The 25,468-nt window shown below is 50.2% G+C and overlaps 1 protein-coding gene across 3 annotated transcripts in view; it reads right to left on the bottom strand.

Moving 5' to 3' along the window:
• Positions 1-25,468, bottom strand: part of Bcor (BCL6 corepressor) — a 117,436-nt gene that overhangs the window by 71,512 nt on the left and 20,456 nt on the right. The window contains exon 1 of one of the 3 annotated variants that reach the window (XM_021643619.2): positions 17,328-17,490. The exons of the other annotated variants lie outside the window; for them this stretch is intronic. The gene's annotated coding sequence lies outside the window, so the exon portion shown is untranslated. Of the gene's footprint in view, positions 1-17,327; positions 17,491-25,468 lie in introns of those variants that run through there. 3 annotated transcript variants of the gene reach the window in all.

Consider the following 25,468-nt stretch of genomic DNA (forward strand, 5'->3'; position numbering starts at 1 on the left):
GAAAAGTCTTCAGAATCTCTGTGGAGGAGCCATAGAGATATATCAGGAAAGAAAAGCACCTGCTGCACAAACCTGATGACCTAAGTTTAATTCCCCAGAACCCATGATAGAAGGAGAGAACTGAATCCAACAGGACCATGCACACATGTACCCACATCTCTCTCTCTCTCTCTCTCTCTTTCTCTCTCTCTCTCTCTCTCACACACACACACACAGAAGGGGAGAGGGAGATAGAGGGAGGAGGGAGACAGAGAGAGAGAGAGAGAGAGAGAGAGAGAGAGAAGTGAGCAAGCGAGGCAAAACCAACCCAGAATCCCAACAGGGCTCTTTGAAATTCAGGACTGCAGGCTTCTGAACTAAGGCCTGAAGGGACCATGAAGACTCTGAAATGAGCTCTGCTCTGTAAATGTCTTCTGTACTTTCCCTATGTACGTGTCTGGGAACAAGTGAGATGTTCTCTCCAAGGAGACCGCCCAGGAAAGACATTTGACACCTAACGGGAAAGGAAGTCAGATGGAAGGCACCCCTTTGGGACTGGGAAAGAAAGGTGGCAAAGATAGATGAGGCTGTCCCAGAAGCCTGCTGTGTGTCCAGTAGTGACATCTTAGGGACAGTAGCCACTTCAGCAGCTAACTGGGGAAGGCGCCAGCTTGTGGGAGAAATTGAAAATGGAGGATGTGCAGCCTAGTTGGAGTTCTTTCTCACTAACCTCCAGGTCAGCAGATGATGTAATAGCAGTATTAGCCGCTGGCCTGGCTGCACCCTGTCCAAGGTGAGACACTCACTGGGTCACCTCAGAGTCTATCAAACACAGGCACAAGTTATTGACAGCACCTCCTACCAAGGTGGGAAGGGGAGTATGTTTTCAGGCTACTGCCCTAGCACCTCAGAATGTGACCTTATTTGAAAGCATGGCCCTTAAAGAGGTGATTAAGCTAAAATGCTGTCACAAGGGTAGACCCTAATCCACTTTGGCTGCTGTCCTAGAGGGAGAGGACATTAGGACACAGGCATACAGAGAGGTAAGACCCATGAGGGCATAGTGAGAAGGTGACCATCTGCAAGCTACAGACAGGAGCCTCACAAAGAGCCAACTGCACTGACACCTTGATTTGACTCCCAGACCACAAAACCATTGCTTCTACCACCAGCACCCAGATAGTCTGTTAATGGAAGTCTGAGCAGGCTAACACATGGCAAAACCTGTATAGCCCTCCCCGTAGAATTTGGGCAGGCCTACTAATTTGCTTTGAACAAGGGAATGTTCCCGAAGTGATACTGTGTGACTTCCAAGGTGACATCTTAAGAGGCCTTCTTGCTGTAGCTTTGCCCTCTGGGGCAGTTCTGAAGCTGTCACAGAAGCAAAGCCAGTCTCATACACTAGAGGACAAGAAGCCACTGAAAGAAGCACTGCAGTTCTATCCCAGACTGTTCTGGAGGCCATCTTGAACTGTCCTCTCAATGACTCCAGCTCTGACTTAGCCCTGTTATATCTATCAGAGGAACTGACTAGACAACCACCCCAGCTGTGAGGATGTGGCCCTGTCTTAGTCTGTTTTCAGTTGTCATGACAATGCACCCTCAATGAGGGAATATATTAAAGAATGGAGGTAAAGCTGGATGTGGTGGTGGTGCACGCCTTTAGTCCCAGCACTCAGAAGGCAGAGGCAGGTGGATCTCTTTGAGTTAAACGCCAGCCTGATCTACAAACTGAGTTGCAGGCTAGACAGGCCTACATAGTGAGACACTATTGAGAGAGAGAGAGAGAGAGAGAGAGAGAGAGAGAGAGAGAGAGAGAGAGAGAGAGAAAGAGGTGCCAATCATCATGTGGATGCTGGGAACCAAACCCCAGCCCTCTGAGAGAACACTACTAACTACTAAGCCATCTCTCCAGCAACCCTTGCAAGCTCCATTTCATTCTTTCTTTTCTTTTTTCTTTCTTTTGAGACAGAGGCTCTCTCTGCGCCCCTAGCTGTTCTGGAACTGTATGTAGAGCAGGCTGGCCTCAGACCCTCAGGGAGCTGCCCACCTCTGCCTCTAGGGTGCTGGGATTAAAGGTATGTGCCACCATTTCTGCCTCTACTAAGCTTGTGGAAAGTGCATCTCCAGATATCTGTGCCTGGCCTTCCCTCAGTGTCATCAAACTTGGAATGAGAAAATAAAGTCTGAAAAGACCAGAGAGGCAGAAGAACCATGACCCCAAAGCTACTCTCTAGCAATCACTCCACAAGTGGGTCCCTGGATGTCTTGATGTGAAAATGACCTGGAGTCTCCGTTCCAAAGCAAACAGCTGCCAGTTGAGACTAGGCATAGCAGGGAGGCTAATATTAGGGTCACAAGGAACCAAGAGAGGCCTTTGGGATCTGACTACCCTCTCTGGGGAGCTAGGGTGTTAGCCATCAGACGGTGCCCCACTGCTGTCTTGAACTCTATCCAAAGTGATTAGAGAGGACCAGGGAACTGATAAATGTCGACCATTCTCTAGATCTCTATGGTACCCCACTACAGACACCAACACCCCTAAGTGGAAAGGTGGTGCCTGCTCTTGACTTTGCTGCCAACTCCCAGGCCTCAGATTGAAGGGGTTCTGTCAGTGTAGGGCTGTCAAGAGACAACCTACCTGAAAATGCCTGAGCTCAAGACATACCTACCATGTTGCTTTCAAACATTCCTGCATGGCGTCGGGCACAGCCTTTCACCCATGAGGTAGTGTATACTCCTTCAGATCTATCTGGGTTTTTGAGTGTTTTCTTTTATTTAAGTTATTTATTTATTAGAATTTATTCACTTTGTATCCCAGTTGTAGCCCCCTCCCTCTTTTTGAGTGTTTTCAATGCGACACTGTTACACACAATGACTGAGTTAGAAAAGGACACATGGTTTCTTCTTGGCTTTCTTGTCCCTGCATCCCTAAGGACACTAAAAAGTCAACTCCCAATGGGTATAGTAGTACACACCTTTAAACGCAGCACTCAAAGGGAAGAGGCAGGTGGATCTCTGTGAGTTTGGGGCCAGCCTGGTCTATATAGTAAGCTCCAGGACAGCAAATAAGGACTATATAGAAAAACCTTGTCTCAAAAAACAAACAAACAAACAAAACAAAACCAACTAAATAACAATAACAACAACAACAAAATGAGCATGGTGGCGTATGTCCTTAATCCTGTCCCTCAGGAGGCAGAGGCAGGTGAATCTCTGTGAGTTTGAGGCCAGCCTGGTCTACAGTGAGTCCAGGATACCCAGGGCTCTGTTACACAGGAAAACCCTGTTTCTAAAAACAAACAAAAAAGCTTAAGTGAAGTTTTGGGGCAATTTGTTGCCCACCACTAGTAATCCAAACAGATCCTACTTCACTGGGGTGATTCCCACTTCACCTTTCAGTGAGGCTCAGAGGGCTGTGTCAGTCATCACATACCTGTTGAGAGACCTGAGGTCCAAACTTCATCACTGGATCCAAAACAGAGCCCCTGACACTTCCTCACTTCCAAGAAGAAAACATTCTTTTCACATTCAGCTAGTTTCCAAACCTGGCCATGCGTCACAGTCAGAGTTGGCCGTGCTTGAATGTTAAAGATAGAGAGGCCCAGGCCCCTCCCTGGGCCAACCGAGTCAGAATTTTTCAGGCATGCGGCCAGAACTCTGCATTCTAAACTGGCATCCCAGGCAACCGTGAGTCCGCTGGTGTGTAAGCCAGCCAGTGGGCCCTTCTACTCAGCCAGGTTATTTATAAGACAACCAAAAGGGATCAGGAAGCCACTCCTGGATATGCTCATCCCAGTAAATGTAAACCTCTTCTTTTCTCTTCCCCACGCCCCACCCCATCCACTTTCTTTTTAAGATGGAGTATCACTATGTTAGCTAGGCTGGCCAAAGAACAAGTAGCTGATACTGGCCACAAACGACAAAATTTTACTTGTCCAGACCCTAGGAAGACCTTTTTACCCTTACACAAGTAAGAAATAAAAAGCTGGAGAGATGGCTCAGAGGTTAAGAACACTTGCTGTTCTTCCAAAGGTCCTAAGTTCAATTCCCAGCAACCACGTGGTGGCTCATAACCATCTATAGTAAGATCTGGTGTAAAGGCAGAATGTTGTATAAATAATAAATAAATCTTTAAAAAAATGTTGTTTGTTTGTTTGTTTTAGTTTATGTATATAGGTGTTTTACCTGAATATATTATTTGTCTGCCACATGCATGTAGTCCCTGAGAAGGCCAGAAGAGGGTGTTTGATCCCCTGGAACTAGAGTTACAGACAGCTGTGGGTCCTAGGAATCAAACATGGGTTCTTCAGAAAAGTAGGCAGTGATTATTGCTGAGCCATCTCTCCAGCCTGTTTTGTTGTTGTTGTTATTGTTGTTGTTTTGTTTTGTTTTTGAAGACAGGACCTCAAGGAACCTCTAGACAGTCTCACTCTGTATCCAATCTAGCCTGGAATTCACTACGTAGCTCATGCTGACCTTGAAATCACAATCCTGAATGGTAGAATTACAGGCACATCGCCATGCTCAGATCTGCTCTGGGACACTTTTTGGCCTGATTATACAGCTAAGGGCATAACTCAGTGGTACATTCAAGGCCCTGAGTTCAAGCCTCAGTACCACAAAACAACAAAAGCTGACAGAACTTATGGCCCCGGAAATTCAACTGCTGGTTACATACACATAGCAGAAGTAGATGCTACAGGGTATGTTCACAAAACATTCACAGCCGAATTATTATTAACGGCTCCAAAGCAAAACTCTCCAAATGCCCATCTACAGTGAAACAGTAAATGAATAAAATGTGTACCCATAGTGCGAAATACTGTCCAGTAAGGAGAATGGAGCAACTGCGTTACACATGTGCAGACCTCATGGATGTCGCGCAGAGGAAAAGAAGCCAAACAAGTCCTACATTCCTGTACCTTTCTTTTCTACAAAGTACCAAATCCGGGGAGGCTGACTGCTATTTCGAACCACGATAGGGTGGCAATATGACTCAAAGGTGAGAAAGTCTGCCTATTGTGTGTAAGAAAGGCTGAGGTGCCTGGATGGAACACTGAATAGGGTTTGGAGGTGCTGCTGATTCTAATCCTGATGTGGGTGCCAGTTACGTGAGTGTGCTAATCTGGCTGTATGCTAATGATGTGTGTATTTTTCTGCACAGCTACTGTGTTTCACTAAAAATAAATATTCTCCCGGTCTCGTCATTAGCATCAGCATCTACTAGGGAAAGGAGGCTGAAAGCACAGGAGGGCCTCTGGGAAAGAACTGCAAAAAGATTTATACTGAGAGAGCGTGCAGGGTGGGACACACAGATGAGGGGGAGATTCAAACAGTTCAAGGTGAACCCAGTGAAATCAAACCAGATTTGCCAGTGAGCTCAGAGATCAGGTTGCAGCTGTGTGAATGCCTAACATTCTCCATCCTGATGGTGGCTGCTTTGGAAGCAGTCCCACTTCCACTTGTAGGCTAGGTTTCCTTACAGAAGGCCAATCACCTCACATGACTTTGAAGACAGGACTCTGAATGCCCAAGTAAGAGATGCTCTGAATCCAGAGACCTGATAGAGCCCATGCCTGCCCCAGCACCTCACTCTCTCTGCCTACAAGAGGAAAACTTAGATTCTTTTTAACCGGGTGGATTCCTCTGATTGCAATCACTCCAGGCTTCGGTGATTAGATTCCATTAGCTGTGGAAATCAATTGAACAACGACCTTTCCTAAAGAGAAGGGCCAGCTTCCAGCCTTTGGCTGGCTGCAGAACCCAGGAGGAATTCACTGAAGGAAGGCAAATCAAGCAATGATCACTTTGAAAACCAAAGAAGAAGAAGGGATCCTTCCCACACTACTCCAAGACAGCAAGACAAAGGCAGGGTAGGTAGAGGGAACAAGTTGCTGCAAAGAGCAACTGAAATCTTATATCCCTACCCTGGGTCCTAGGCAGCCATGGATACCAGCTGAAGGGCTTATTGGCAGTGTAGAAACAGATTGGTGCCATTCCAAGACATGCACAGAAGTCAGCAGGGACAATCACTGGCTTGGGGGTCTCCTCTGGCCTTTTCTCCCACCCCTGCTCTCTGCATGAAAAGTCTGGGAGGTAAGAAACGTCTCCCTCAAAACCCACTTCTCTAGCAGCAGTGGTAAGGCTTATGGCCTCTATTCCCAGGTTTCCTGAACTTGGTAACAATGATCCATAAGCCAACATAGGGATGCTGATGTGTAATTATCATATGGGTTTATTTAAATTTAATCAAAAACACAAGATTCCACCAAAGGCGGTTTTATCATTTGATATATGTATTTGTATATATAAATGTCTTAGCTAGAGATACACAGTTTTGGTTTGAGCCATCTGTTTCAGATTGTGCTACTCCCCACCCAGCCCACTGCCCAGAACTCCCTCCCTATCTGCATGCTGGTGACTCCGCAACTCATTCCACTAGAGGTAAGGCCTACTTACCCAACCCAAGGATACCAGATCACACAATTCCTTTTAGCCAATGAAATGTAAGCAAAAGCACAGTGGCAACTTCTGAATGGGAGACTTATGGGCCACTGTGTTTTCACTTTGTGTTCCTACAATTTGCCATTGCTCCAACTGACCCACTCTTCCATGGAGGATGAAAGACACATGGAGCCAATTTGGACCCAGCTCTTACTTACATGCAGGCCTCTGCTCATTAACCAAATCCATGTGACCAACAGACATGTCCACAAAAATTAAGTGCCTATATATGCCTTGGGTGACTTCACCACCTAAGCATATTCCCCTGCCTACCCAAGACTCACAATGCACTCCCTACCTTTCTAAAAAATATTTATGTATGTATGTATGTATGTATTATTTGTACATCATTCTGCCTGCATATGTGCCTGCAGGCCAGAAGAGGGCGCAGGATCTCATTATAGGTGGTTATGAGCCACCTTGTGGGTGCTGGGAATTGAACTCTGAACCTTTGGGAGAACAGTCAGTGATCTTAACCTCTGAGCCATCTCTCCAGGCCCCACTCCCTATCTTCTAAAACAATAGACTCTCTCTATTCTCATACCCTTAATTTTTTCTTAATTCAGTACAACCTGCAATATTTTTTTTTGCTTGTGTTTATTCTTCTTTTTCAGTAAAATAAAATTTTATGACATCCAAGACACTGTTGTTCAGTGCCCAAAGCATTGGTAGGAGGGTGCCAGGCGTTAAATAATTTTGTACAGATAGATATTCTTTTTCTCCTTAGTAAGTCTTTTATCTAATTTATGTTCTAATCTGTGTGTAAAGCTCAGCAACTTTGTGATAGGCAAACTTGAAGAAGAAAACTTTCCTTAAAAGGGCTGTGATCTTTTCAGGTATGATGATGTGTGTCTATAATACCAGCACTTGGGAGACTTGGGCAGGAGGATGTCAAAAAAATTCCAGACCAGTCTAGGTTACATAACAAGTTCAAGGTCAACCCAAACCATAAGAAATAGTGAGACTATATCCCCAAAAGAAAGACAGTGAGAGATGGAGAAACACACGTGCATACACGCACACACACACACACACACACACACACACACACAGAGAGAGAGAGAGAGAATGAATAGACAGACAGACAAAAAGACTGACTGACTTAAGGGTACATCACACATTGCCCATATTAACCTTCAATTTCTAGACCCAAATGATCCTCCTGCTTCAATCTCTCCAGTAGTTGAGACTATGGGTAGGTACATGCAGCATCACCCAGCTAAAACAAAACATTTTTTGTAGAGAAAAATAAAATCAGGGAAACTGCAAATATTGGAAATGCGGATAAAATTCTTTACCCCATATCAGGGGCTGTCTTGAACCATAAGGGCTTTGTCTCTGTGTTACTGGGGTGTCGGGAGAAACTTCAAAGGGATTTAGGTGGCTTCCAAGAGCTGTCAGAACGTTTGAGTCTGGCATTGTGCCTGCATCACACGTTAATTAAATTATATGGCAAAAACACCACACTGTCAAGAGCCTAACATTAAAAGAGGTGTTTTCTAGCACAGAGCAAAGTATACCTTTAAACAAATTCCTTTGTCTTCCTTGGACTCTCAAGGTGTTCACCATTCAACATATTCTATGAGAAGTATATCCTAGACAATTTTATCAGGTACAGGGGGCAGTCCCCACAAACCTCTCTAACTTGCAGAACAGTGGGAGGTTCATGGAGTCATTCCTACTTCCTTCCTCCATCTGACCCTCAACTTTGTCTTTCTGTTTGTTTCTGAAACAGTTTCACTATGTACTCCTGGCTGTCCTAGAACTCTATGTAGACTTGGCTGGCCTCACAGAGATCCACTTACCTCTGCCTCCTGAGTTCTGAGACTAAAGGCGTGTGCCACCACACCTAACCAACCCTTAATTTTATGACCTCAAGCCCCCTTTTTGAGCCTAGGCATTTCCCTGAGGGAGAACTAGCTTTCTGGGTCTCTATGTAACAGCAGGCTTTGTCTTCTAAGATGGTTCTATCGACAGGACAGCAGCTGGCCAGATTACAGGATGGTGGGAGTCATGTGACCTCCCCCCCACCTCCACACTCACCCCATCATCTTTTTTCTTTCTCTTTTTTGCTCTTCTAGCACTGGGGAGAGATAGCACCCAGGACCTCATACACACTAAACATAAAGTACCACTCGACCGCTGAACAAGTCCTACCAGCTAAATATCGCCTTTCTTTTTTTAAATGTATAAAATATATTCTCATGTATCCCAAGCTAGCCTCAAACTCATATGTACCTCCATCTCTGAAGTGTTACTACTATGCCTATTTTCATTATCGTTGTTATTATTATTATTATTTACTTACTTGAGGAGAGAGGCTATACAGCAGTACCAGTTGCCAGCAGGTATGAGCATAGAGGTCAAGCAAGTACCCATTCTCTTCTTCCAGATGAGTCTCAGGAATAGAACTGAAGTGTTCAAATTCTGAGGGAAGCCCACCATGCCATTTCACTAGCCCTATACCTGGTTTTTCTGTACTGCTGGGGTTGGAACTCGGGGTGTCATGCATGTTAGGTGAGTACTCACCCACCCCCACCCTCCACCCTCGCCACCCCAATGTCATACATAAGAATGGTAAGGGCTGAGGGCTTGGCCCCAGTAGTTACTGTTCCGACATTGCAGATTTGAATGACCAAAAATATGCTGGAACCTGTCTGAGGGTATCACAGGCAACCCCACCTTGGGGTTCCTCCTGTCTCTTGGAGTTAACAATCAAACTCCCAAGGTTTCAGAAACGGAGACAAAAAACTTATACACAAATACCACAGGAAGGTTGAGATCAACCGGATGTGTCTGAGGCTCAGGTCTTCCCAACTCCCAATGACTGTTTTTCTGGGTACCAGGTACTATTTTAAGTCTGTTATGCCCACCAACTAATTTAGTCCTTTCAACATTATGAACTGGATCATGCTGGTGTTTTCCATTCCAAGGGTAAGCAGAAGGTAACCCAGTCTGAGAGTAACTACCTCGTCCCATAGCTAGGCAACTGGTGGAGGCAGCTTTTTGAACTCCAGTGAGCTGGCTTCCCCAGACTAACTTCCATATACTCTTTACTTTTTTAAATGTATTTATTTAGAGTGCACATGGGTAAGGAGGGAGGTCAGAGAACTTCCAAAAGTTGGTTCTCCTTTCACCACCTGAGTTCTGAAAATCAAGCACCTTTCCCTACTGAACCATCTCATACCATCACTGCCCAGTTTGTTATTTCTTGTTGGTTTTTTTTTTGTTTTGTTTTTTTTTTTCCTGAGGGGTGGCTTTTTGTTTTTGTTTTGTTAGACAGGGTCTGCTTATGGCACACCAGCTGACCAAGAGCCTACAAGAAAGGTGTCGATGAACTTGAACTACTGATTCTCTTGACTACCTTCCAAGTGTTGGGTTGTAAGTATAATATGCCTATTGTTTTGGTTTGTTGTTGTTGTTGTTGAGGCAAGGTCTCAGTCTGTAGCCCAAACTGAACTTCAACTCAAGATGATCCTTCTGCTGCAGTGTGTCGAATGCTGGGATTACCCACACTAGGCCCTGGAAATAAAGGTAAGGAGCAAGAAGTTGCTGCGTCTATGAGGGTAATGTATTCCTCCGTTAACAGTTTAAGATAAAGTTGAATTAATTCAGACCTCTGAAGGCTTTCAAATTCTTTGCAATAGGTGTGTTAAATAAATATTATGCTTTTGAAAATATACCTTTCAATATGGGTATTCATTGCACTGGTCTTTTGACTTTTCTGTGGGTTTGGGCTTCAAGATAAAACTATTTTTCCAACCCTCTCTTTTTCAAAAAGGACAACACTTAAAAAATTTTTTTTTTCTTTTAACTATTCTGAAAAGTGTACACAGGAAACTGGGAGCAGTGATCCTGAAGAGAGGTGGGAAAACATACATTTCTCCCTCAACACCCTTTGATATCCCTAGATTTCTTTTTTTTTTTTTTTTTTTTTTTGCCATGTAACCACCATCCTGGCACACAGCTGTAATCCCAGCATTCAGTAGCGGAGGCAGGAGGATCAGGAGTCCAAAATCAACCTTAGCAACATGAGCCCTGTCTCAAAACAAATACTGCCTCCCTCCTCAAAAAAAGTTTTTGTTTTTGTTTTTGTTTTGTTTTGTTTTGTTTGTTTGTCATGTGCAGGTGTTATGTTTTGTTTTGTTTGTTTGTTTGTCATGTGCAGGTGTTATCCATGACATTTGCAATCAACATGATCTGGTTGTCTGGGCGAAGTCTTGTCAAAGAAAATACAGAACAGCAGCCTCCAAGTCCCAATTTAGCAGACTGGGCTGAAGGTGTTTGTATGTAAGTGGAACATGGGTAAAAACACACCATTGCACTTCTGCTTAAACAATACATTCTTGCCCAGGTGGTGGTGGCGCACGCCTGTAATCCCAGCACTCAGGAGGCAGAGGCAGGCAGAGCTCTGAGTTAGAGGCCTTCCTGGTCTACAGAATAAGTTCCAGGACTGCCAAGACTAGAGAGAGAAACCCTGTCTTGAAACCCATCCCCCACCAAAAAATTTTTAGGGCTTTGAGAGGTTCAGTGGGTGAAGTGTTGCACAGCATAAGGCCTGAGTTTAGCTCTGTAGCACCCACATGTAAACTGAGTGTGTGACTTAGGAGACTGAGGCAGAAAGAGTTTTGAGGTCAACGTCAGCCTAGGCAATGTATAGAGACCGTGCCTCAAAAGAAAAACTAGCTCTTAGCAATGGGGACCCTTTTAAGATCTTCCCTGTGGAGGACTGCAGGCAGCGTGGACTTCTCCAACCTTTCCCCAAACCTCTGATAAAGTTGTTCTAAAAGAAAGAAAGAAAGAAAGAAAGAGAGAGAGAGAGAGAGAGAGAGAGAGAGAGAAAGAAAGACTATAAAAATGGCTGAGGCTCAATGCTAATGAACTTTCCTACCGTGTATGAGACTCTGAGTTCAATCCCCATTACTGGCTGGGGGAGAGGGAAAAGGAGGGGGAGTAGGAGGAGGAAGAAGAAAAAGAAGAATACTAACTAGGTGTGGTGACATAAGCCTGTAGTCCCAGCTACACTATAAGCTGAGATAGGGCAATCATTTGAGCCACCCTGCCTGTCATGAGCTCTGGGCAGCACATGACTCTGTTTCAAAATAAACACATGTCCTGGCCATGGTAGCATGCACCTGTAATCCTGGGACTCAGAAGACTTAGAATATCCTGGGCCACATACTAAATTCCAGATAGGTTGGGTTCCCTGCTAAGACCATGTCTCAAACTCTTCTCCTTCTCTCTTCCTCTCCTGCCACCCCCCACACCCCACCCATCATCCTTGCTTTTGTGTGAGAGCAGGAAGCAGATTCCTGGAAACCTGGGGGTGTTCTTCCCACGTCTCTTGCAAGCGCCATCAGCATACTATTAAACAGACCAAAGAGACTTAAGCTAAAGGTTAGTGAAAAGAATGCCTCTCCACCATCGCCCATAAAGAACTACATGACTTGACACCCACACAACACTCCCCCCCTCAACATTCACATTCATAGGGAACTTCCACTTGCTGACCTTGACATACACAGAGCATGACCATACTTTTATGCAGCACAGGACCTAAGTTGCCAAGTGTTCACAACTACTCAAATCCTGAAGCTACCAGGCAGGGAACCCAGGCCATCCCCAGTCCCCCAGGCCGCTCTGAGTTAGGGAAGAGATCCTGCTCTTTGATAACTTAGTCTTGAGAAGAGCTCGCACCAGCCTGGAACTATCCACCTAAACTTAAATAGGGAAGTACTGTTCGCAGAGGGCCAAAAAGCTTTTTAGGACTTAGGCTAGCTGGGGAGGGGGTGTGCCCAAATTTGGGGGCAATGAGGTCTGAGTAGTGGGCTGGAGAGGGCACACTGCCATCTCTGGTTGGCGCAGAGCCAAGGGGTCTGACTGAACTTGGGCCAGCCCTGTTGGCCCACAGACTCAGTAAGCTAACTGCTCCACACTCCTCGCCTCTTTGTTTGCACTTCCCTCCAGTTCCCTGGTAGTGTTTCGGAATGCGCTTTGACGGTTCCAACATTTTGCCAGTGCTCAGGGAAACCCAGCAAAGGCTGGGCCCAGGCCAGATGGCTTGAAGGAGGGCACCTGTGATCACACTGAAACACCCCAAGGAGCAAGTGGAATCTAGGGGGAACCAGGGCAGTATGCCCGGGGGAGGAGGATGTATTTAATCCTGTTCAAATTCTCTGCTGGTAGACTCCCCTCACAGCTAGAAACCTTGGAGATTCCCAAGTTTGTTTTGTTAAGGGAGGCAAGTATTCCCTTATCAAGTTCCAGAAAGAGCCAGAGAGAGAGCCAGAGAGAGAGAGAGAGAGAGAGAGAGAGAGAGAGAGAGAGAGAGAGACTAGACAGAGAGGAAAGAGGGAGGGAGGAAGGGAGGGAGGGGTGTAAGCTACTCTTTTTTTCTTGGTCTGGGGCAGCAGTGCAGGCTAGTCCAGACTTGAAAAGCTGCCTTCTTGATTTGCATCAAAATCTCTCTGGCCTGCCCCCCCCCCCGGGAAAATAAAGTTAGGCAGGCTTACCAAGGAACGTGAAGTAAAAGGCCCTTGTGACCTCAGCCACCATCCAGACTGAACAATCTAGAAAGCGCTGGAGCTTGGTCCCAGTGGGGTTCAGTTCAGGTTGGTGGTAGGGAGGTTCCTTCCCATTAGCTGCCAGTGGCCTAACCTCGCTCCTGGAATCCAGCTGAAGGCTAAGGGTAAAAGTGGAGCTCTGGGAGTGGCTGACTTCCTTCTCCTCATCCTCAGCAGCTCACCCACAGTCCTTTATGTCCTTTGTCATCTTGCACATAAAAGGAAGGAGTCTCCCTGCTGGGTCATTTGAGTATTCTAGCCCTCGTGCCCCCAGATGTCCAGCATATTGCCTTGCATAAAGCAAGTGCTTAATAAATGCTAAATGGCTAAAATAATAGGCCAGAAAGAACCCCTTTCTCCAACCAGAAGTCACTGGAGTCCTCTAACTCTGTTTACCTATGCTTGGTCCTCGGTTCCCTTTCTGTCCCATTGACCCAATGGTTTTACCATCTGAATTCCAGAAGGCTCAAAGGCGGCCCAAGATCTACAACCACCTTTGTTAGCAGGCTGACACTTTACCCCCAGTTCTGATCATCAGGATCCTGCCTAGGCCCTAGTGGGCCCTTGGGCTTCAGCGGCCCAGACCCCTGTTCCCTGGTGGTCAGTGTAACTTTACCATACACACTCAGTCGTTGGGTTCTTTGAGATATCTGTTCCTTTCTGTCTCCACAGCCATTTATACAGTTCCAGCTTCTGAGGACACTGGCCTATAGCACGCAAGCCAGGACTCCAAAGCCACTAGGGTGCTTGGGTCTTTTGTTGTTGTTATTGTTGTTTTCTCTTCCTGCAGCCAGCATTGTCTAGATTGCTGATAAACCCCCCTTTTGCTTCCAGATGGTGGCACAGGCCTGGTTCAGGGGCATGTGGTCTCTGGATTTCCCCTTTCGTTCCCATTTCTCCTTATTTTAGTGTGGCATTGATGTGGCCTCTGCACCTCTGCTTAGGGTAAACAAAGTGATCAGAGGGGTCCCTTTCTTCCCTCTCTCAGAAAAGTCGCTCTCTTCGCTGAAGTAATGACTGCCTTTTCCTCCCAGCTTTTCCTCAGCCTTCCTCTCAGTAAGCTGCCCTGGGTAGTTTAATTAGGTACCAACTCACCCAGGGGCAAAAACCAAGGACCCCTCTCAGGTTGAACAAATGGGACCCAGGCCTGACGAAGGAGTCTGTAGCCAGCCTTCCCAGACTGGTAAGTGACCGGCGCCAGCAGGTAGAAGCTAATGATTGCCTTAGGCACCAAGTGATGGGAAATTCAGGCAGGCTGGCAAGCTGCAGGGCACAGCCAGGGACAACTGTATGGACCAGTTTAACATGGCTACAGGGAGGGATGGCAGAAGGAATGAAGTGTGTGTGTGTGTGTGTGTGTGTCTTTTCTCTCCCTAACCTTCCCGCTACCTTCCCCTAGCTTATACTATTTCCTTCCATTTTTCTCTTCTGATTCTAGCCCACGCGAGTTGAAATTAGAAAGGTCTTTGAATTCATTTATTTGTTTTAATAAAGACAGCATTTTAAGCAGCATATTTGCAGCAATTGAGTGCTAAACTAAACACCAAGCAAGCTAAATGTGTTAGGGGGAAATGAAAAGTCAGTTTACAAGAAACATATAATTAACGCGTTCTTTGACTTTCCCTAAGCCTTTGTCTGGCGCAGGACAAGACAGAGGGGCCATAATCAACTTTAATAAAATGAAAGATTGTATCTAGGCAAAAGGGGACAAAAAAGTTTGGAGTGAGAAACAAAGGCTGAAGAAGGGATTTTTGACATTGGAATAAATATGCTTAAAAAAATACATCTTTTGTTCCTTTAGGTAACAGCCATTTTCTCCTTCCCAACAGGAAGGCTCTAGTTTGGACTCTACCTGTGAGCAACCATATAAGCACAGGCCCGGAGGGGGAAGGAAGGTGGAAGGGGGACCCACAGGAAATGCATAAGAGTTTCAGGAGGCTGACAAATCCAGGCTAATGAAAATGACTATTGCACAAGGCAGGAGTCTTCACGTGGCCCGACTTCCAATAAACTGTTCCCCTCTTCACCCCTTGGAGAAAGTGAAATAAGACATTAGACTTTCAATAATCTCAGATGGTGATGATCAATCAAAACCCAGAGGAGAAGGCCAATTTATAGAAATTGTATCTGCTTCACTGGGCCGCTGGAACCAGGGAGCTGAAAAGAACACTGTGGTCGCCTTTGATGTGTGAAGTTGCTCCCAAATGACAAACGCCAAAGAGCACTGCCTGTACACATGGGGTCTTTTCAAAGAGAGAGGGTGTTCCACAGAGGCCTTCTTGGGCCGCTCACTGTGGGGACCTGCCTAAAGGGAAAGCACATGGTTAGGCCACATCAAAGCTATTTATTTCTATTATCTGTTGGTTATTTTCAGTTGGAGTTGCCATCTTTCTTATTTGTTTTATCGCCACTGAAGTTTATTTACTGAATTAACTTTTAATGGACCCTCGACTTTGTTCTACAGTTACCTTCTAATTCTTGGGCCTTTTTAGCTAGGCCCCCTCCAGGCTTTGTGACCAGCTTGCCTTTGTGACCCTCAGGCCCCCATCCCCTCCACCCCAACCCTGGAGGTGAAGAGCTCAGCCTCTGTTAACTCCTTGACTGCTGGTGTCTTTTTTGTGTAGCTACTAATCACCTCCTTTTGATCACTGCCAAGTTCTCAGGTTGAAGGAAGGAAAAAGGACCTCTTGACCATTCTGACTGGCTTTCCACATGAGCCTGAAAATGTCGACAAATTTGAAACATCTGCCGGGCTGCTTTGGTCTGATTGCTAAAATATGCCGACCTCAAGCCCTCTACCCCCGCCCTTTTTAATCTGTTTCATATTCACAAATTAAGCATTTAGTCTGGGTAATAAATCAGGGCGGTTTACGAGGCTCACACGAGACAAACAAGCGAGAAGGGCGCAACTCAAACCCTTGGAAGCGGAGCTGCCAGAGCCGAGAGCTCCACACACTGGAACGTCTAGGGCAGCCCTAGCGCGCCCCGAAAAGCCTCCCGCACCCACTCTTTGACGGGTCTTGGAGTGGGCATGGATGGTGGAGGATACAAATGGGCAGCCCTAAAGCTAGGCCCACACTACTGGAACCTTCCCGAGAACCTGGTGCACCTGGCCTGCCCCAGATTTATTGAAGCAAGTCTGCGGCCCTGCTTGCAAAGGCGACCACCTCACCACCACCCCCCACCACCCCGACACACACACCCTGTGGTGGGCCCATTAAGTCTCTCCCGACAGAGAAGACTGGATCCCCTCCCCCACCCTCTCCTATCTGGCTGGGCTCAGCCTTAAAGACTCCAAGCCTACACCAACCAAGGAGGCAAGAGTGCCCACACGTGACTGCCACCAAGCCTGGGCATTAACCACTCTGAGCCCCGACGTTTTCCCGCTCCCTCCTCCCAGGTTTCAAACCTAAGTAGCCACAAAGCTACTTTAAGATTCAAATGCCAAGTGGATGGCGAGTGGATCGAGGCTTTACAGGGGAGTTGGGAAGGTGGACCGAAGGCACAAACCGGACCCGTCCCCGCTGCAAAAAACCAAACCCCGTCTTTAATGACCACGCAAACTCGGGGGGGGGGCGCTTATTTGTGAGTTTCCCGCCCTCCCCGGATCACCCGAGAGAAGTGAACCTGGATCAGAGGTTTCAGGCTAGTCCCAGCCCCAAGACATTGAGAGACGTCCCTCGGAGAAGAGTGTCTCCGGAATCACCTCGACTGGGCCTTTTGTCGCCCTGCTGTATATACTCAAGTTCCCTAACGACTGGTGTTCTCCATGCTACCAGGGGACGCGGCGGGGCAGGAAAACCGGGATCCCGGCGGTCCAGCCCGCCCCGAACCTCGGAAGAGGGTCTAGAAACAATTCCCCCAACCTGCAACACAGCACAAACGTCGCCCTTCCTCTTTCCCTAGCACACATTCCAACTGCGAAAGCCATTACCGCCGGCGCGCGAGAGACTTTTAAAATATTTACAGCCCGCTCTCCGCGCGGTAGCCTGATCCATCTTGTGGGCGCGGAGGCGGGGCGCTCAGGCGGAGGAACGGAGCCCCGGGTGTGTTGGGGGGGGAAGCTAGCTGCTTCTTCCCACCCGTGGCTCCCTTCGGTGCCCCCACTTCATAACCCCCGGCTGAGGGGACGACCCGAACCCGTGCGCGGCGCTCCCCCCCCCAGGGGGGAGGGGGGCTCCGTCCCGGACGGGGAGGGCGGAGGACAGAGTCCGGGGAGAAGGGAGGGCGGGGAGGCTGATTTAAAGGTTCTCGCCGGGAAGCGAGCAAGGCACCGACCTGAGAGCCGCCGCGCGGTGAAATCCGAGGAGCTCTCTTGGCGAGGAGGGGCTGTCAGAGGCCATTTATCTCTCGCCAGAGTGGAGGCTCGGCTCCCACACCGCCCGCGAGTAACAATGGCAGCGAGCAGCAGCTCTGCACGCGCTTCAGTGCATGAATGGATTGCGGAAGATGCTTGCGCTCCGCTCCGCTCGGCTCCCGCGGCTCCTCCAGTGCCCGCCCCCGCCCCCGCCCTCGCCCCCGCCCCCGCCCCCGCCCCCGCCGCCTCCCTCGGCCCTTGTGGACGCCTAGCGTCTCGGGGGTTCGCAAGTTGGGCCCCTCTGGCTTGGTCCCTCTCGCTCGACCCGCGCCTCCCTCCGCCCCCTCCACTCCGACCCGGCTCCCCTCCAGCCGTTCAGAGCCTTGGCACCTCGCCACCGATTGTCATTAGGGGCTGAAACTTGACACTAGCCTTCCCGGCCTCCCCGACGCAGACACCCACGCCGGCTCGCTCCCTCTCTCCCGGCCCTGGCAGATCGCGGCAAGTTTACTTTCAAGGAGTTGGACCGTGTTTCCGCCGCAGAGGCGGCCCGGGGCGAGGGGGGGAGAGGGAGAGGGGGGCTGTGAGGAGAAAGGAGTCGGGGTTCTGAAGAGTGTCACCTGCCCCGAGGCCTAGGGTGTTCCCAGGTGTTCTCTGGCTCTCAGCCCAGTCACTCCCGGCCCGCCGATCCATCGCGGGTCCTTGCATTTGGTACGGGAGCGAGCTTGCACTCTAGGTTCTCGGACCCCAGCCCACATGTCTGGCCAAGTTTCGGATCGGCAGAAGAACCATGTGCCCAAATTCTTCACAGCGACTAACAGTCTCCGAAGTAGTGGGAGAGGTCCACAAACAGCGAGGTCGGCCAAGGAAGTGTGACACCCCCCCCCCCACGACTCTCGCAGAGGAGAGCTAATAAAAGCCCCTCGCCAGTTTCGGCCTGGGTCGGAGCGAAGCGAACACTAACCCTCGAGGTTCCTCTCGTAGTCCTGCGAACAGTTTCTAAAGACAGGGGAACCTTCTAGAAGCGGACACACACGCGCGCACGCACAAACACACACACACACACACACAGCGACCCTAAGGCGGTGGCCAGTAGCCCGCGGGATGAGGCCAGGTTTCGGGAAGGCAGCCACACACGTTTGCAGAGGCGCACTCGGGGAGGCAGGGCGCGACCCGTGGACCCAGGAGACTGATGAGGACAGGCGAGAAGCTGGCAGTGAGACAAAGCCGGAGGAGAACGCCAGGAAGGCACAGCCGCAGACCCGGAAACACAGGCTGCAGCAGCCGCCCGAGCCCCGACGCGGAGGCGTGCGCAACCAGCCAGGCCCTGCCTGGCATATCTCCACTCATGTGTCTAGAGAAGAACGCGCACCCCGGCTCTCGGCGGGCTCTGCTGCCAGAGTTGGTCTCCGTCGGTCAGGGGTGAGTTAGGTGTGTGTTTGCAGCTTCCCAGCAGAAGAGGGGTCCCTGGGGCACTCTTCATGGGGCCAGGCCCCTCTGGCATCATCCACACTTCTCCCGAGCTTGGGACAAACATAGCAGTCGTGAGCATGGTCTTATGAGTGCCATGATCCACTGAGTTTCCACTTGGGCTTCCCTATGGCGGTAGCTTTAGAGTACAAATACACACTCTGACTTTCCAGCAATTAGGAACCAAGCCGGGATTCCCTCAACCTCTAGCAGTGAAACGCAATGGGTGATAAGACCCGGGATAGGTACCAAGGCTATCTGGCCAATCCTTGAGTAGCAGCCTAGGCTCTTCTCCTGCTACCACCAGCTGTGCCGCACTAAATGCTGCAAAACAGCCTCTCCTCCCTCAAATGAAGCCAAGGGCTTTCCCACTGCTGTTGGCTTTGCACATACACACTCCCTGTGCCCACACACTGGGATACACACGTGGCTGTTTTAGCCCTTCCTGTCTCCCTGCTTTGTCCTCTCAAAACCTGACTGTGGACAAGATGGGTATCATGGAGTCTGGGTGGCCAAATGGAGGCTGCTGCAGAGTGGAGGACAAGGCCTTTAAAGAGGAAAGGGCTTCTGTCTGAGAAGGAAGACATCTAGGAGTCACAGCCTGCAGGATGGGAAAAACAGAAAGGGAAAGCCAACACTAATCCCTAAACCTACCTGGGGACAGCAGTAGACAAAAGCCTTTCCCCTGAATATTATCTCCTTAGCACCAGCAGTTCCGTCCAGCTATAAGGGAGACGGCGCAGACAGCATTACTCACAGTGGAAGAGGCGAAAAACTGCCCCAGAGGTTAAGAGAGATGAGTGGATAGATACTAAAAGGCTACAGAGCTCAGCTGATGGAGGCCTAGGGCTTCCTGCTGAAGTTCTCTTTCCTGTTCAATAGTTCCGTGTGCATGTCCTGGGATGAGTGTGTAGAGGGGAAGGCTGATTACTGGCCAGGAACAGACATCCAGTTAGGGAAGTCCCGGAAGGAAGGACATGGCTCCACACCTCTTCCTCTGTCCGAATCTCACACAGCCGTCCAAGCTCTTTCCATTGAAACATAGGAGTGGGGCCCCATTCTCCTGCCCTTAGGCAAACATTGTAAAAGGCCTCCCCATCCTTTCAGCAAGAACTATTCCAGAGGTCTCAAGTCAGCGTCAGGAGGCCCAGCTTTTCTCAGCCTCTGCCTCAGTCTCTGCCTCCCATCCCTGCGCACACACACACACACACCAGCTTTGGCTGCAGGATGCCTTGCATCCAACTGTGGTTTCCGGGCAATAAAACAACTATTAAAGTCACAGGCACGGCTGGTGATTTGCACCACATCCTCTCATGCATGGATTCAATATTTAATACACAATATTGAATACGGATATTAAAAATCAATAGCTAGGGACCCCTAGGGAAGTGTCACAGTGCGAGCCTGATTCAAGACTGCAACCAGCTCCTCTAAAAAGACAGGAACAGCAAGTTCAGCCAAGCTCAAGCAGGCGCCAAGGGAAGTGAGGAGTTGTGCCTGCATCTCAGCTTCCTGATATGCTTAAGGGTACCATTCCTAAGCTGAGCTAAAGCAAAGCCAACTAAATGGTCTGCCTGTGGGCTTTATTAGCTGGAGGATGGATGGAGGAGGGACCGAGTTGTTTCCGTGCAGGCTGCCAGCCAGGTGCATAGAGTCCTTCAGTTGCTGTCTGTACTTTCCTTTGATTCAGGTCTGAGTCTTGGAGGCAGGCGCTCAGTTTCCCACCATGATGGCTCCTTTCCTAAGCCTCAAGACATCCATCACCACCGGCCCCATAGGGAGGAGCTCTTGGCATAAGCTTTCAGGGAGATGAAGCAGGAATTCCAAGGGCTCGGGATATTCTTTGAATGATAAGAAACAAACAGGAATGCCTAAGTTGCCAGGTCTTCTGAGCTCTAGCACCTTCAGGTCTCTTGGTAGCTAGGAGGTTGAGGGGGAGTGACAGAGGGGAGGGGACCAAGAAAGCACTTGTGCTCCAGAGTCAGAATCAAGATCATCTGTTAAACAGACAGGAGACAGCAAGCTCCCGGGATGCATAATTATCTTTTCAGGCCTGAAGAGAAACACCAATTATTCTCTTCCTTATCAAAACATAGAAATATGCTTTTCCTAAAAAGGAGCGAGGCATTCACAGACTGATTAGGCAGAGGTGAAGGAGAATAAACACTTTTTTTCCAGGAATCTTTTTCTCCCAGCTATAGAAATAGAAGAGAACCTGACAATAAGAGACAACAAATTTATCTGATTGGAAAGGTCTGGAAAATTGAGATCAAAAACAAAAACCCTAAGTGAACTTGACCTGCTAAAGTAATAACATTAATTCTGCGAAATCATTTTCATTGTTCAAACCAAGATGGAATGAGTGAGAAATCACGCTCTAGTATAAACAGACTGGGAAGATGTCACAGGAAAAGCTCATAGTTATCATCTGGGTAAAAGCTAGGAGTGAAGAACTGAGAGGGGTTGGGAAATGACAGTCAATGTGCCTATGGCCTCCAGTCTTTGTTCCCTAACAGCTGTCAGAGAACCATCAAACCCAGGGGTGGGAACAGACACCCTTCTCAGAACCCATGCAGGAAAAGCAGTTGTTCTCTGGCTGTGAAAGATCCCCCTAATGGTGGTTCACTCACCCAGCCCCCTGGGACGTTGCCTGAGTACATGCATGTACTTCCTGGCTAGGGGTTGCTATTTTTTACCCTGGGCCTTGGGCCTGTGAAATCCACTAGCAATGGTTGTGCGGACACGTTGGCTAGAAAGCAACCGAGAGCCATCATCAGCAATCTCTCCCTGAGTTTATCAAACTGCTTTCTAGTCCCACTCTGCCACAAGGTCAAACTCTGAGCCTCTTAGAGGCCACTACAGTTTCCAGGCCGCACACATAGTTTGCCTCCAGTACAAACACGTGACTAGGACAAGAGGCTAACCAGAGGAGGTTGGGAGCAGAGGAAGTACCACAGGCTGACCCAGCCTTGGGGAATTGCACCTCCAGAACCCAGAGAGTATTATTTTTTCCCCTAGATCTGCCTGGTACTTCAACCCAGAGTGCAAGCAGCTTGGCATTTGGGTGGCCAAGACCCAAAGTGTGGGAGGCCTCTGCCAGGAGGGACTTGCATACCAAGTTCCAAACTGTGGCGTGGAGGAGGGTAGGGGACTGGGTAAGAGAGAGGGAATTATTTTCCTGCCTACACCACCCCACCCTTTTGTAATGTTTTCCTGTTAGGAACGGGAGCGAGCGGAGTGGAGTTGTTCTTGGAGGCCCTCTGTACTGCCACTACTTCCTGGTGGAAGGCCATGAGAATAAAGGCTTTCTGCCAGGAGGTTCCCCTGATTTAGCACCAGGAGCTTCGAATCCTGGCGGGAATCCTCACATCTCTATCTCTCTCTCTCTTTCTCTCACCCCCCCCCAAAAAAAAACACTCCCGGAACTGCTGAGGTGAATGCAGAGGCTGACGCCAGGGTCAGTAGAGGGACTGTCCCCATCACCAACAAGTTGCTGGCCGAGATAACGGCTGTGGGAAGGAGAAGGGAGCCGCAGGCAGCCACGACTGAACGGTTGCGATCTAGAAATTTCAACAAGAGGCCGCCACAGTGGCGGCGGCTCCAATTAGCTGAGCCAACAGGGAAGGCAGAGAGCGAGGCAGCGGCCCTGCCGATCATGCCCCGGGCGAGCAGGCGGGTGGGGGCGCGGGGCCACGGAGCTGCCCGGACGGCCCTCCCACGGCCCCTCCCGCGGGCTCACGGAGCGCGCCTGGTGTTTACATACTGTCCTTCCGACACGGGATCAAGTTTCAGGCCGCGCCGAAGGCGCCTGGGGCCGGCCACAGGCCGGGGAGAAGGGAAGAGCTGGAGCGGGATCTAAGGCCACGCAGCACCGCCGAGAAGGCCGGGGCGCCGCCGGCCACTGGGGTAGCCCTCCCTCCAGGCTTGGGGGGTCTAGCTAGTAGGGTGGCGGAGGCAGGTGGAGCTTCCGAGAGCTGTCCAGAGGGAGAAGAAGCACCTCTGAGTAGCAAGTGGAGTCCAGGGGGCACCCGGGTCTGAGAAGTCACCAGGCGATGGGGGGATGGGGGGATGGGGGTAGGCCGTCTGATGGGAACCCAAGGACTGCTTGGGAGCTCTTCTCTCCGCCCTTAAACTCCTTTGACAGACTACCCGATCCGGGCTATTGTTGGGGCGGCGGCGGGGTGGGGGTGGGGGGGAGGAGGGGTCTGTGAACTGAAAAAAAAAAAATCAGGATTGGAAGCGACCTCTCGCTTTTCCCGTATGCACCCTGGTACCAGTGCTGCGAAAGCCTCGGGCGAAGTGCCCGAGGGCCTGGCAGCTCGCGGACTGCCCCGCGCAGTGAAGTGTGGGCCAGTGAGCTCCGGCTGCAGACGTAGGGTAAACAGCCACCCTGGGTGGAAACCTCACCCAAACAGCGGGTGTCCTCTCGGGCTCCCCGGCGAGGTTTTTGTGGCAGAGACAGAGGAAAGAAAGCCTCCACCCACCCAGCCAGCCACCCCACCCCGGCCACCGGCTTCCTAAAGAGAGTGTTCCGAACCTGCAGGGGCGCCAGGTGCTGCGGGGAGGGGAGAGCCAGCCTTTGTTCCGGAAAACTGGGGGAGAGCTTTAGGCTGCCGCCCCCCGGGGAAACACACAACTTCTTTTTGAATTTCGGAAAAGGCGGTTGACTGCAATTTTGAAGTTCCCAAGATCGGCCGAGGAAGGGAAAAGCTGAGGGCGGGAGAGGAGAGACGTCGAGCGGGGCCAACTGACAGTGTGGGAGGCAAGCGGCTCAGGTTGACCAGGCCGGAGCCTTGAGAACTCAACTCAGCGTGTTGGGGCTTCGCGAGTTCCAGCGAACAGTAGGCTAGGCCAAGTGATGCCTGCCGAGTCGGCGGCCGCGCCAGCTTCCTGCCCTGCCCAGGACTTCAGAGCAGTCAGGGACGCCACCTCTGGCTGGCTTGGTATGGCAAGAGGGTATGGGTATACAAATACACCCCAATCTCTGCCCAGGGTCCCCTCCCCCACCTTTTGGACCCAGGCCAATTGGTGGGCCATCCGCTTCAGGCTTTCAACCAGGCAAAGGTTCAGTGAGCTAGAGCCAGGGATTCCTGTTGGGTCAGTCTGACATATCGTAGGTCTCGTTCTTGGACTGCCAGCTCCATCGGCTCGGCTCGCACCGCACCCTATCCCTGTCTCCACCTAACTAGGTTAGCGATATTAGGCATAACAGGCAAAAAAAAAAAAAAAAAAAGACGAATAAGGGTAGATTTGCTATCGCTCTCCTGACTGCCGCCTCTTACTCAGCCTTCCCACCATCTGAGGAGGACCCCCAGGCTCTGTCCCATCCCCCGTGGGACGCTCCCCTCCGTCTCGGAAGCTCAGACTGCGAATGAGGGTTTTCCCCCTTCCCCGTGGGCTGGCAAGGTTTCTAACTTCCTCTAAACCTCCCTCCTCGCTCCGAAAAGCCCTGAGGAGAGGAGCAGAGAGGAAGCAAGCCGCTAGTGTGCTAAATGAAGACCATGTGTGAGGATGGCGGCGGCATCGGAGTACAGCGGCCAGGGAAAGGAGTGATGAAGGCCAGTGCCCGGCCCACCGCTCCAGGTCCAGGCAGCCAGCGCCTGAGCTTTGGGGACACTCAAAGCCATCTCATCGAAGTACTGCTAGGCTGGCCTGGTAGTTGGTCGCGGGCGCGCGCGTGCGTGTGCGTGTGTGTGTGTATGTGTGTGTGGTGTGCAGGATCTGCCGCGCCGTGGGGGGGGCGGGGGCGGGGGCGGAGCCCTGACTTCCTGAGCCGCAGCTGCGACCCAGGGCGCAAGAGCAGATCGTGCTCCGCGGCGGCGACCGTGGCTCGGGCCCGCCGCGCTCGCAGCTGAGAATCAACAAAGGGAGGCGGCAGGCGAGCGGGGGAGGGGCGCGGCGGAGCGCTCGCTCGCTCGCTGCGGTGGAATAATAAAAAATAATTAATAATGATAATAAGAGAAAAATCTGCCCGGCTTTCTTGGCATTGGGTTTCCGTGTGCCTGCAGCGGGAAACGCGCTGTCCTTGACGCGGCCTCTCCCGCCTGGTCTGCCTACACCTCCCCCCCCTCCCTCGCCCCCTCCCTTCCTGGGAACCGGGAAGAGAAAGGTCTGCAGCTGACAAATATTATCCATTCTCCCCATCGATCGCGGAGTGTACAGATGTGAGCGCTTGATGTGCCCGCGGAGCGGCGGATCCTCCCTGCTCGCTCGCCGCCCCCCTCCTCCCCCTTTGTTCTCCTCCCCTTTCCCTCTCTTTAAATAGATTTCAGGGCGCTGCCTGTTGGAGAGCAGCTGGCGATCTCTCCAGAGAGAGAGACAGACAGAGACAGAGAGACCCGAGGTGCCCTGTCACCAGCCTCCCCTCCCCCACCTCCCCTTTTCCCAGTCTCCAAAACAGAAAACACCAGGAACACCCACGTCCACTGCATCGCGAACCTCGGAGCCTTGCGCTGTCCCCGTGCTGTTCCTTGTTTCTGTGTGGAAAAGGAGGAAAGCGCAGGGAGGTTACATAGCGCCATGGCAGAAGAGCCGAGGGTCGAGATCTTTCCTCGGCAGCAGCGGGGACAGTGCCCAGGTCACGCTAACGGGGTGCAGTTTTACCCATTAGGGATAGTGGGACAAGGCGGCCCCTTTATTCCTGTTTTACAAA

This window comes from Meriones unguiculatus, chromosome X (genome assembly GCF_030254825.1).
Source record: "Meriones unguiculatus strain TT.TT164.6M chromosome X, Bangor_MerUng_6.1, whole genome shotgun sequence".
NCBI lineage: Eukaryota > Metazoa > Chordata > Mammalia > Rodentia > Muridae > Meriones > Meriones unguiculatus.